The sequence below is a fragment of the Galeopterus variegatus genome, unplaced genomic scaffold (assembly GCF_000696425.1).
Source record: "Galeopterus variegatus unplaced genomic scaffold, G_variegatus-3.0.2 Scaffold5895, whole genome shotgun sequence".
In the NCBI taxonomy this organism is placed as follows: domain Eukaryota; kingdom Metazoa; phylum Chordata; class Mammalia; order Dermoptera; family Cynocephalidae; genus Galeopterus; species Galeopterus variegatus.
Window position 1 is genome coordinate 25719 of NW_007732006.1, and position 12174 is coordinate 37892.

General features: G+C 33.3%; 1 pseudogene; it reads right to left on the minus strand.

The window, feature by feature from the left end:
- Nucleotides 1-5183: 5183 nt before the first annotated feature.
- Nucleotides 5184-5959, minus strand: LOC103605554 (annotated as a pseudogene).
- Nucleotides 5960-12174: the final 6215 nt, after the last annotated feature.

A 12174-nucleotide genomic window follows, 5' to 3' on the forward strand; every position in this document is an offset into this window, starting at 1 on the left:
AAAAAAATTTAAAACAGGTTTATGAGTAAAAGTTATTATTCTTTGAGGAATTGAAAGTAGAGCTACTACCCTATCATTTCATTGAAGCTCAAGGCTCTCTGTATAATAGAGAAAGGTACAGGTGCCTTGAATTTTATAATGTCCAAATGCAAATATTGTCTTTGTGCTCTAATGTCAGGAATACTAGAACTGGTCTCTTTTTTTCATCAAACCATTTCACTTACAAATAAAAATTACTAATTTCTCTACCCAGTTTCTTACTAAGAATCAAAGCCTTTCAGAACACAGAGGGAAAAAATATATAGTATAAAATTTTTTAAATACCTCTGACCAAATGTCTTAAATTCGCATCAAAGTGAAATGAAAAATGAAAGCATTTTTTTTCTAAAACTTAAACAGACAAGTACTAGAGGAAAAAATAGCATTTGTAATAAGAGAAAATCACAAGCTTACAAAGGTGAATACATTAAAAAAAGAAGGCTAGGATTCTTACAGATGTACATAGTACTTGCTAACCTAAAGCTAACTCTGTAAAACACTTCTCAGGTGGTGTTACCCAAAGGAAGGCAGGGACAAATTAAACAAGACAATGTGATTAGAAAAGTAAAACAAGAGCCAATTGTTAGATGGTGCACATACATACATTCAGTTGTTAATCCAAATCAAAAAATTTAAATCTAGGATCAGCATGTCAAATCTGGGAATCTTCTAAGAACATTCATCTTGGTATTTTTATAATGAATTATCTAATGTGATAGTTTAGATCTACTTTTGCACACATGCTGCAGATTTCCCATTTGCCTTCATATCAGTAAAAAATATTTATGAATATCTAGTTACATAAACAATTCTTTGTTAAGAACCAACAAGAAAAAAGTCAACAAATTGTTCACTCTCAAAAACAACATTTTCCATTGTTCCATTTAATATTTAAAAATAAATGTTAGAGAATAATGGACTGGACAGTTTTATGAATTTTAGAAAATCATTCTAAATATTTAATAATAATAATGCACAATATTTTCCTTGAATAGGTATTTTTTTAATGGTGAGTAGATATGAAGAACTAAATGTATTTAAATTTTATATTTATATTTAATGGTTTTAACAATATGCTACAGAAAAACTCTAAATGAAATTTCATTTAAAAATCAAAATGGTTTTTGAGGAGATACTTTATTAAAGCAATTAATTTGGTTGTTTTACTTGTGCACTGAATATTTTGCAATTGAATAGTTACTATAATTATGTCATTACAATAATTATGCAATTACTCTCTGTAATTATATCGTTTAATTATGTAAGTCTGCTTACAGGAATTAGTTGCATAATTAGAACATGTAATTATATAGGAAAATTAAAAAACTATATATTAAAACATAATGAGTTGGATATAGGCCTATTTCACGTTATAATATGTAAAGTATTGATCGATTATCCTGTGTAAAATTTCTTAGAATTTTTAAAAACTTCTTTATTTTGAGATAATTATAACTTTTCAGGAAATCCATACTCTTCATTCAGATAATTTATTCAAGTTTGCCAGTTGTTCCAATTGTGCCCATTTTGGCAAAATTATTCAATCCAGGATTATGCATTGCACTTAATTGTCATCTCTTTAAACTCCTCCAGTAACTATCAGTGTATCTATGTATATCTACCTGTCTATCAATCTATCTACCTATCATTTATCTATCTTCTGTCTTCTACCATCTATCATTTATCCTTGTATCTACTATCATTTTTCTATTTTTCTGTCTATCCATCTATCCATTGAAAATTACTTCACATTGACACCACTAGTTCCAATCCAAACACTCACGGTTCATTTCTTCTTTTTCATGTTTATAACCACCCTCCCTAACTTGAGAAACCTGACTTTCACTGTTTTCGATATATTTCCTTATTTCTTCACCTCTAGAATAGCCCCTCAGTCCTTTCTTGGCCTCTATCATCTTACAGGTTTCTGCTAGTTTCTTCGCTGTAAAATTTTTTTTTTTTAATGTGTAATTAATAAGTATGTGGAAATACTATGACACCAGATAAATATCTCATTCTGAATCCTGATTTTACCTGCGAGTTTATCAAAGGTCACATACTAGTTCATTGAAGAATCTTGCATGAAAATTTTATTGTTATGATGGCTCCCAAATGGTGGTTTTTATAATTTTCTCTTTTCTTCTATATTTGTTAATTAGCATTCAATTCTGAGCTTTTTTATTCATTCATTCTTTTATATTTTGTATCAATATAATTTCATAGATTGCTAAATATAGCTAAATATTCAATATGATAAAACCCATTATAATTATTTATTTTGATGCTCAAATTATCTCAGATTTGGCAAGTATGTGTTCATTTAAATTGAGTTTTACTCTTTCAGACAGATTTTCATCAGTTTCTGAACATTTCCTAAATTTCTGTCACAATAACATGTTCCAGGCTTATCTTGTACTTTGCCTACGCACCCATGGAATCAGTCATTTCTCTAAGAAACCCTGTTCTCTTTTCATGAAGAAAGGCATTTAGAAATCGAGGTCTTGATGCTAGGTGTACTCATGGTTCCTGGAGTGTTGCTATTCCCAATCTCAATAAGCAAAGCCAAGAAAACAGACACACAATGTGTACACACACACATACATGCACACAAACTCACAAAAATGTATTTTGCATTTGTATTTATTTCTATATCTATTATACATATTGATAACCATGAGTTTACACTGATTCTTCCAATTCAATCCAAGACATTAAAGTTTGTCTTGCTTTTCCATGTTCATATTTATGAATGCCTTCTCCAGCTTAAGAAAACTGGCTGTCATTGTCTTCAATATATTTACTAATTTATTCAACTGCCTGTATTTAGTTTCTGACCTCACCCAGACGGTGTCGTGCTCAGCTGCCATTTACCACTGCTGGACTGCCAATAGCTCAGCTATTTTTTCCACAAGGCCTCAACTCCATGCTGGAAGTCTTTTCCCTGGGCCACCTTCATCCCTCAATTCTGACTCCTCTGCTTGGCTGTCTTCCTCAGGTGAGCCTTGACACCTGCTGGATCACTGCTCCCTTCAGCTGTCTTTCTCACACAGGCCATGACCACTTCTGGGTTACTCTTTCTTAGAAATTTTTAAATAAAAATTTACAGAATAATAATGAATAAATGCCAAATATCAAAAGTTATCACATCTTGGACACAGTTGTTGACAGTCAGCTCTGTGCCCCATGAATATTCATATTAAAAACAAAGTTAGAAAAAAAGTTAGGAAAAATGTGATATCAAATTTTAATATTAAAATAAATATGATACATGTATTTTAGTTCAAAATATTAATAAATGCATTTTATATATATTAATTATTGTATCATATAGCTAGCTGTTAATGACAAAGTTGTGGTCTAAATATTCCTTTTTTGTAATGGCAATCTTTAGATATCATATTTGCCTTGATGATAAATTTACCAGATTAGTTAATATTACATCCAAGCATCTTGAAATTTCTCTCTATAAATTTTAAAAATCTAGGAAAATACAAATTCAGACACTTAAGAACTGCAGGGGCTTCCAAGAGTATATTTGGATCTTGATTTCTTTGTTAAAATTTTTAATAATTTATTTCAAGCATTCTAAAAAGTGTAACTGAACCCAATGTATGATTCCAAACATGCATATCTATAAAAATTTAAAGTGTGTTGTTTAAAAAAAGCTTGATCTCATGATCTTTCTTCAAAGATAGCAGTATCCCAAATTTGTTGTTCATTATGTCTGTGTATTTTAATCAACATTTATGAGTAAGTTGTAAACATCATGAAAGTTCATTTTTAAATACTTTATCATTTATATCCTAAGAATAAAGACATTCTTCTATATAGCAACAGTTCAATCATCATCTATTAGAACTTAAGAATTAATAAAATAAATTATCTAATATGCAATTCATATTCAAATTCTCTTACCTCTCCCAGTACTCTCTTTTCTTTCCATCGTCCCTCCGTCCCTCCCTCCCTTTTTTCCTTCTTTCCTTCCCTCCTTTTCCATTTTGTCTTCCTTAATTCAGGGTACTCTTAAGGACACACAATGCACAGAAGTTTCATTTCTCTTTAGTCTTAAAATTATAACAATACCCCCTCCTCTTTTTTATCTTTTACGATATTCACATTTTTTAAAAGCTTAGCCCAATTATTTTGCAGAATACATCTCAGATTGAATTTGTCTAATTGCTTTCTCATGATTAGACTCATGTTAAATATCACTGTGAGGAATACTACTACATGGCTTACCTTGTGTTCCTTTAGCAGACAACAATTTGTCCTTTTAATGATGAAGTCACCTTCAATTCCTTTGTTAAGGTGATGTGCCAGATCTTTCTATTTTTCATTGTATGAATAAATACACTGTCCTTTGTTGTTCATAAGTAATCTATGGGCCAATACTTTAATATTACATGAATTTCCCAACAAAACATCATGCAGCCATAGATATTTTCTATAATCAATTATATTTCTTGCCGGTTTGATTAATACAATATGGACTCATCAATTCTTTTTCTCTCATTCAATGAAATATAATTCATCACTTCCATTATTCTTTTCTTAATATTCTAATTGCCATAAAATTGGTCAGTGGGAGGCTTCTCAAGCCAAGCATGATGCCTTTTGACATATGCCCATCAGTTTTGACCACTTTATAACATTTTGAAATAATTTTTTTTTTTTTTAGTTTACCTTTGTTACTTTCCAGACTAAGAACAGGAATCAGCCATTTCTCTAAAAAGCCCTGATTCATTTTTGTAGACAATGATATTTAGAAACTGAGCTCTGGGAACTAGTTGGGCTCATTGCTATTGGGCCAATACTGCATTTTCATTGGAAAAAAAAAAAATAGGAAACAGTATTTTTAAAAATTCATGTTTTCTGATACTTCTGTAATAACATAGGATTCTTCTCATTCCTTTAATGCATATTTGGATCTTCTTTCTCCCATCATGAGAATTCTTTTTTTTTTTTTTAAACTGGGCCATTTTATGTATTTATTTATTTACAGTGTAATAAATAGTTCTCTCTTGATGACTGCAGACAGGCAAGGCTTGTTTGGTAGCATTCAGAAACATCACAGTAAGGGTGGTTTTCTCAATTGGTGTGTAGTCTTTGATAATTGTAAGGAGTTAACTCGTACAAAACGGCCGTCAAACCAGTAAGACTGCATTTATGCACCCATAATTTTCAGGACTGTTGATAACCTGGGCATATTTTCCTCAAATAGCCTTGCCTCCTTGTGTCACAGGCCTAACTCACTCACATTCACCCCAATTACAGTGCCTTTGGTAATAACACTCAGAGTCGTATATAGTGGGGATGAGGGATTCTTTCTTACGCCAAGTATTGGCAGGCAAAAGGTGGCTTTCAGTTCAGGATGTGTTACATAGGCCTTCTTGAAACGCAAGCCCATTGGCCTAATGAATCTTTCATATTTAGGTGGTTTTCTTGTAAAGCCATCTGCAACAAAGCAGACTTTAGTAACCATCCTTTTTCATGCCTCCTTCTTTCTCTTTCCTGTTCGAATAACTTTGAATCCTTCTGTTTCTCCCCGGGCACGATCTCTGAGCAAAGGGACTCCCATTTTTTGGCTTTCTCTTCCCGTGTTTGTTTAATCATATTAGAAAGAACTTTAGCTCGGGACTGTCCCTCTCTGTCCAGCAGATAGGCAAGTACTGCTCCCTGTGGAGTCATCGTTCTTTTGCTTGGTATTTCTCTTGTCATGCATCTTGATAGTCTTTTTCATTTGTATTTTCTCAGCATGGCGCTGTTTATGGTAGAACTTAGTCTTGAGACCAATCATCTTTTTTGCCTTCTTTGAACGTTCATGAGCCTCTCGACTTTCCTTCGTTCTGTTTTCCTCATGGTAATCCAAACGATATCCGTAGCAGTTATGGTGTAATTCAATATATTCATTTTGTGGCATGGGACGGCTGCAGAGCTGCCAGGCGCAGCCTCCAAGGAACGAAGAAACTCAATTCTCCCATTGTGAGAATTCTGACTCCACAAAACGTGAATATAGTTACTCTCTTCTTCAAGTTTAAAACACACAAAAGTGGTTTTGTATTTGCTATATCAATACCACTACAAACAAAAAACTGATTTTTATTTCTTTTCATTTTTGTTGTCTTTGAGCTATATCCCATGAAAAGTACATAGAGAACTGCATTAAAAATTTGCCTGAATTAATTATTTTCTCTGTAGTAATATTTTCTTTTTTTTTTTTTTTTACTGACCGGTAACGGGATCGCAACCCTCGGTGTCGCGCCCGTACCGGGGACGGCAACGGGATAGCAACCCTTGGTGTTGCGCCCACACCACGCTCAGCCAGTGAGCGGTTTTTTACTGACCGGTAACGGAATCGCAACCCTCGGTGTCGCGCCCGTACCGGGGACGGCAACGGGATAGCAACCCTTGGTGTTGCGCCCACACCACGCTCAGCCAGTGAGCGGGAACCGGTCTCCACATGGGATCCAAACCCTCGCTGGGAGCGCCGCTGCACTCCCAAGCAGCGCAGCTGCACTCCCAAGCAGCGCACTCTCCAGTGCGCCACCGGGCCAGCCCTCTGTAGTAATATTTTCATCTTGAGATACTTTTATAGGTTTATTTGGTTTTGATACTGTTTAATTTTAATTTTTTTTCCATCTTGTTGATTTTATTTTTTAATGTAAATATATTAAGGTGGTTTCAAAATCAAATTTACACAGTCTCATGTTCGTAGAGTTCTAATCTTCTGTGTGATGTTCTAAATTTTGTATATGAGTTTCTGAAGCAAACTATACTATCTAGTCTCAAAATATTTTTAATGTTTATTTTAGGATTAGTATGGCTTGTAAATTCCTGTTGGTAGTCTGAAGCAGATTATTATGATTTTATAAATTATTTGAAGAAAAATCTGAATCTTTAACAAATTGTATCTTCTCATTGGTAACAAAGCTTCATTTCTGTATTCATCCAAATCTCCTTCTCTAGCTTCAAAGATATTTTACAATTTCTCTATTAATTGTAATTTTCTCTATTAATTTTCATCTTTTATAAATCTATGTTTCATACTTTTAATGTTTTAACTTCAGGTTTTTTATTTTAGTGAAAAAGTTATTTTCATCTTTTATAAATCTATGTTTCATACTTTTAATGTTTTAACTTCAGGTTTTTTATTTTAGTAAAAAAGTTTTTTTATGGCTCATGCTTTCTGCATAGCTCAGCAGTTCTATTGGGCATTTTTTCTCTGCTTGAAGTGCTGGTCTGCTGGAGATGTATTATCTCAACATTTTCTTGTCTGAAAAAAGTTTATGGCTCATGCTTTCTGCATAGCTCAGCAGTTCTATTGGGCATTTTTTCTCTGCTTGAAGTGCAGGTCTGCTGGAGATGTATTATCTCAACATTTTCTTGTCTGAAAAAAGTTTATATCTTGCATTCACTTCTAAAAGTTAAATTTCACTAGGTATAGAATACTAGGTTGACAGGTTTTTTCTTCAGTACTTTAAAGATTTTGCACCATTATCTTCTGACTTGCATATTTTGTCACAAAAAAATATGTTGTCATTCTTGTCCTTGTCATTTTTCTCCTGTCATTATTCTTATACTTATTTGAGGTTCATTGTGCTTCCTGGATCTGGGTATTTACATTTTCACCAAACTTGGAAAAATTTTGGCCACTAATTTAAAAAGTATTTTTACTGTCATTATCCCTTCTCCAAGACTTCAGCTGCACATTTGTTATTCCACATTATATTTCCCCCAAAGGTCAATGATGTTTGGTTCATGTTTTTGCATTATTTTTCACTTTATGTTCATTGTGGATAGTTTCTAATGCTCTGTCTTGAAGTTCATTTATCTTTTATTTTGTGATGTTTAATCTGATGTTAATTTATATATCATATAATATTAGAGATATTTTATTTTTTATTTCTTAAAAGTTGAGTCTATTTTTATATCTTTAATTTACCTCTTTATCTTTAAATGAATCTGATGTTAATTTATATATCATATAATATTAGAGATATTTTATTTTTTATTTCTTAAAATTTGAGTCTATTTTTATATCTTTAATTTACCTCTTTATCTTTAAATGTATTTCCTATATTTTGAACATATGGAATATATTTATAGTAACTTTCAACAACTTTGATAATTTTATCAACTCTGGCATTTTTGCTTTGTTTCTACTGTTTTTCTCTTCATTATGCATCATAACTTCCTGCTTCTTTGAATGGCTTTTTAAAATTCTGGATAAATTTTCATCGAATGTGAAATATTTAAGCTTATTATTTCAAATCATGCTGAATTTAGCTTCACTGCTAAGGTGATACACTTCTGAGGACTCTATTCAATGCACCATGTAATACAAGGCCTTTCCACTTTGGTCAATGGGAACATAAACTATTCTCCATCCTGAATGGGATGCAGGAATTGTTTGTTTCACACTCCTTTGATTTTTTCTCAACCTTGGGAAATTTCCTCTAATACACAACTTATAACAGTATTCAGTCAAAGACTTGAAAGCATCTCTCTTGAGATATCCAGAACGTTCTCTCTATTGAAGCTTGTCTTATCTAATGTACTGTGCCACATATACTATTGAATCTTTGTCTCAGAAATTTAGTGAGACTGCCAGCCTTTTTTATGTGCCAGTCTTGTGTTGTGCTTGAGAAACTGCTTCTGGGCAGTTTAATTGCTAAATATTGGGCATTATTCTCAGCACTTTACAAAGATTATGACTGCCAATATCCACAATAGTGAAGGGCAAAAATAGTAACATTTTTATTTTACAGATAACAAAACTAGGATATAGAGAGGTTAAATAATCTGTCCAAAGTTGTACATTGCTCCCTTAAACCCCACAACATACTGTCACATTGTATCTTGGCTAGTAGTATAAATATCTGTGTTATCAAATGGGCCATAAAGTCCCCTGTTTCTAGCAACTAGTGGCTGTGTAATAAATTTTTATCATATGTATGCTTTTATCGTGTGTATTGTTCTGTGTGTTTCTACCTAACGAGCAATAAAAAATTTAGAAAATTTCAAAGACTTCTATAATACTTTTATCCCTATCCTGATACTTGGACAGACTTAGCAATCAACTTAAAATATTCTGATAAACTCAGAAAAGTTATTAAAAACAAAAATGAAAGAATTTTGGAGAAAAGGTGAGTAAGAATTAAAAATCAATAATAAACCAATACTCATGAATTTATCTGTTTGGTGAGATTAACAAAACATAATTATCAGAGAATAGCTGTTATTGACATTTCATCATATATCAGATTTTGAGTGGGAAAAATTGTATTATTTCAGGAAGAATTAAATAAGAAGACAGAAGAAATTAAACACTAAATTAGTAGTAATTTTTTTACAGAGTTCTCCCAATGTTACTATTGAAATGTATTCCAAATACCTCTCTTATGATAGATGATAAAAGCATTTGGAATTGTTGTAGTTAATGACAGAAACCAAGACTAGTAAGAATGACTATTGATAATTAATATAATTATGCATAAATTATATATAATTATACATAAACTTTTAATATATATATATAAATTAATTCCAAGCTTATCCCCTTTATCTGGTAGGGTAATGTCTTCATAATACAGAAAGAACAAAATAAGGTAAATATATAATTGATGTGGCAAAGTCCATTATTTGAAAAAATAAAAAGTCCTTTGCATTGTCACTAGGGGTCTATTAATCAATCTACTTTACTTCCCCTCAAAGTGATAGTAATCAAATTTCTCTGCCTGCAGGAGATTTGCACTGAAGGTAAATAAAGGAGAACCCATAAATGTAGATATATAAACCGCAGCAAAAATTGTAGATGACTATTTACCACCGATGGAATTTATAAATCTAATTAGGTGAGCATAGCTCTTGTTTTTAGATGCTCATTCTTGCTTCTACTTGTTCCGTATTGTAAGCAAGCAGAGATCAGCAAACATGGCATTTCTTAATGTGTTAGGACTACTTCTTGACCAGCTTAGGTATTGCTTATTCACTATTCATCATTTCAATGAGCATATAAGCAGCCATATAGAAATTATTTTAATTGAATAATTTCACCTATTTTGACTTCATTTCAAAAGTACGGTATCATTATCATTTGGTAAGGGAAAATGAGTATGACCTCTTGGGGACATCAGTAAATATAGTACAGAATTGACTAGTAAAATAACAGTGCTTTCATTAAACAAAGATTATATGAGTTTAATGGGATAACTTCAATATATCTGCATTGTTCACCTAAGTGAAACACCTTTTCTGTGTTTTCATGTAAGTGAAGCCCTATTACTTTGCAGCAGTCTTGGATATGTAAAGCAGTATAGAAAATGTGAAAATTATGGATATTAATCCTTTGTCGGATGTATATTTTGCAAATATTTTCTCCCACTCTGTTGGTTGTCTTTTAACTCTGTTAATTGTTTCTTTTGCTGTGCAGAAGCTCTTTAGTTTGATATAATCCCATTTGTTTATTTTTCCTTTGGTTGCCTGTGCTTTTGGCGTCTTATTCATGAAGTCTGTGTCAAGACCTATTTCCTGAAGTGTCTCTCCTATGTTTTCTTTAAGAAGTTTTATTGTTTCAGGGTNGACACTGTTGGGTGGGAGGGGGGAGAGGGAGGAGGGAGGGGGGTTTCGGTAATGGGCCACAGTAATCAACCACATTGTATATTGACAAAATAAAATTAAAAAGAAAATGTGAAAATTAGAACACATAAACCCTGGTTTTTTTCAAACTGCTTATTTTTCTGACATTTTATGCAAGCATTCAAAATTAGAGAGTATTCTGTACAATAGATAGAGTAAAATAAGGAAAATCAAATGCAGATATTTGTAAAATATAATCCCTGTGATAAGACAGATATTATGGTGGCTTTGTACTGTGTCAAAATAGATAAGCTGAAACTCTTCTTCAGAGTATGTTTGTTCCTTTATGATCCAAGTTTTAAGTTGGTTTTAAAGGGAATTTGTGAAGTAACCGGAAATCAGGAGTCAAAGGGCAGCCATTTGTCCACTCTGAAGGTTGGTGAGGGCAGGTCTTGGTCATTGCTGATCATCTGATTACCTTGTGGGCATGGGGTGGTGGCCTGACTGAAGTTCTTCCAGCTCCTGCCTGACTTCTTCTTTTAGATTCTGTGAGTGCTAGGTTCGGTGCCTGTGCTGCTCTCTGCTGAATGGTGCTAGTGTATCCATCAACCGCAGCATCAGTATTGATAGCAGTGAGAGACAGATGTGGGTTCTAAGCAGATGTCATTATTTCAGTCCTAATTTGTGGGTTCCTGTTTTCCCCTGCTCTTCTCCAGTTTTTCGTCATCTTTTCTTCCTGACGACTAGCTCTGCTGACTTCAGGCCAAACACTAAATGCAGAAACAACTGCTTTCCGTCGGCCACTTAAGTAGTTTCCAGCACTGTATAAGGTCTAATCTTTATAATCAATGCCTTGTTCGATATCATTAATAGTGTCTCTGCCCCTCTGACCATCACTAATTGGTATAGAACTAAAGTGACATAACCAGTAAAATATAAGGGTGATTGTAGCAGAGAATTTGTTTGTGTCATTTGCTGTTGTTTTTTCAGTGACTAGGACACAGGAATGTAGCAGATTCTCAGTAAACAATGCTGGAATGATGGATGGCCTCTGTGGGCAAGACTGAGGAGAGGAAAGAGAAGAGGTATTGGAGCACAAAGAAGGACAAAACAATGATCCTGCGGTGGACCATATTGGTACATTGTCCTTGCTCCAGGACGAGGTGATAATAATACAATATCTAAGTCTGCACAATTCCAATATTTAGCTACTGGCCACATATGTCTACCAAGAACACAAAATGGCACAAGAGTAAATTAAGATGTATAGTAAGCATAAAATACATGCCAGGTTTCAAAGACCTGTTTAAAAAATGTAAAACATCAAATTAATGATTTGCATGTTGATTATATGTTGAAATGATAATACTTTGGATGTATTGGGTTAAAAAACATATATTGTTAAAATTAATTTCTCCAGGGCCGAGCCTGTGGCGCACTCAGGAGAGTGCAGTGCTGGGAGCGCAGCAGTGCTCCCGCCGTGGGTTCGGATCCTGTATAGGGATGACCGGTGTGCTCACAGCGCTCACTGGCTGAGCGCGGTGTGGCCGGTCTCAA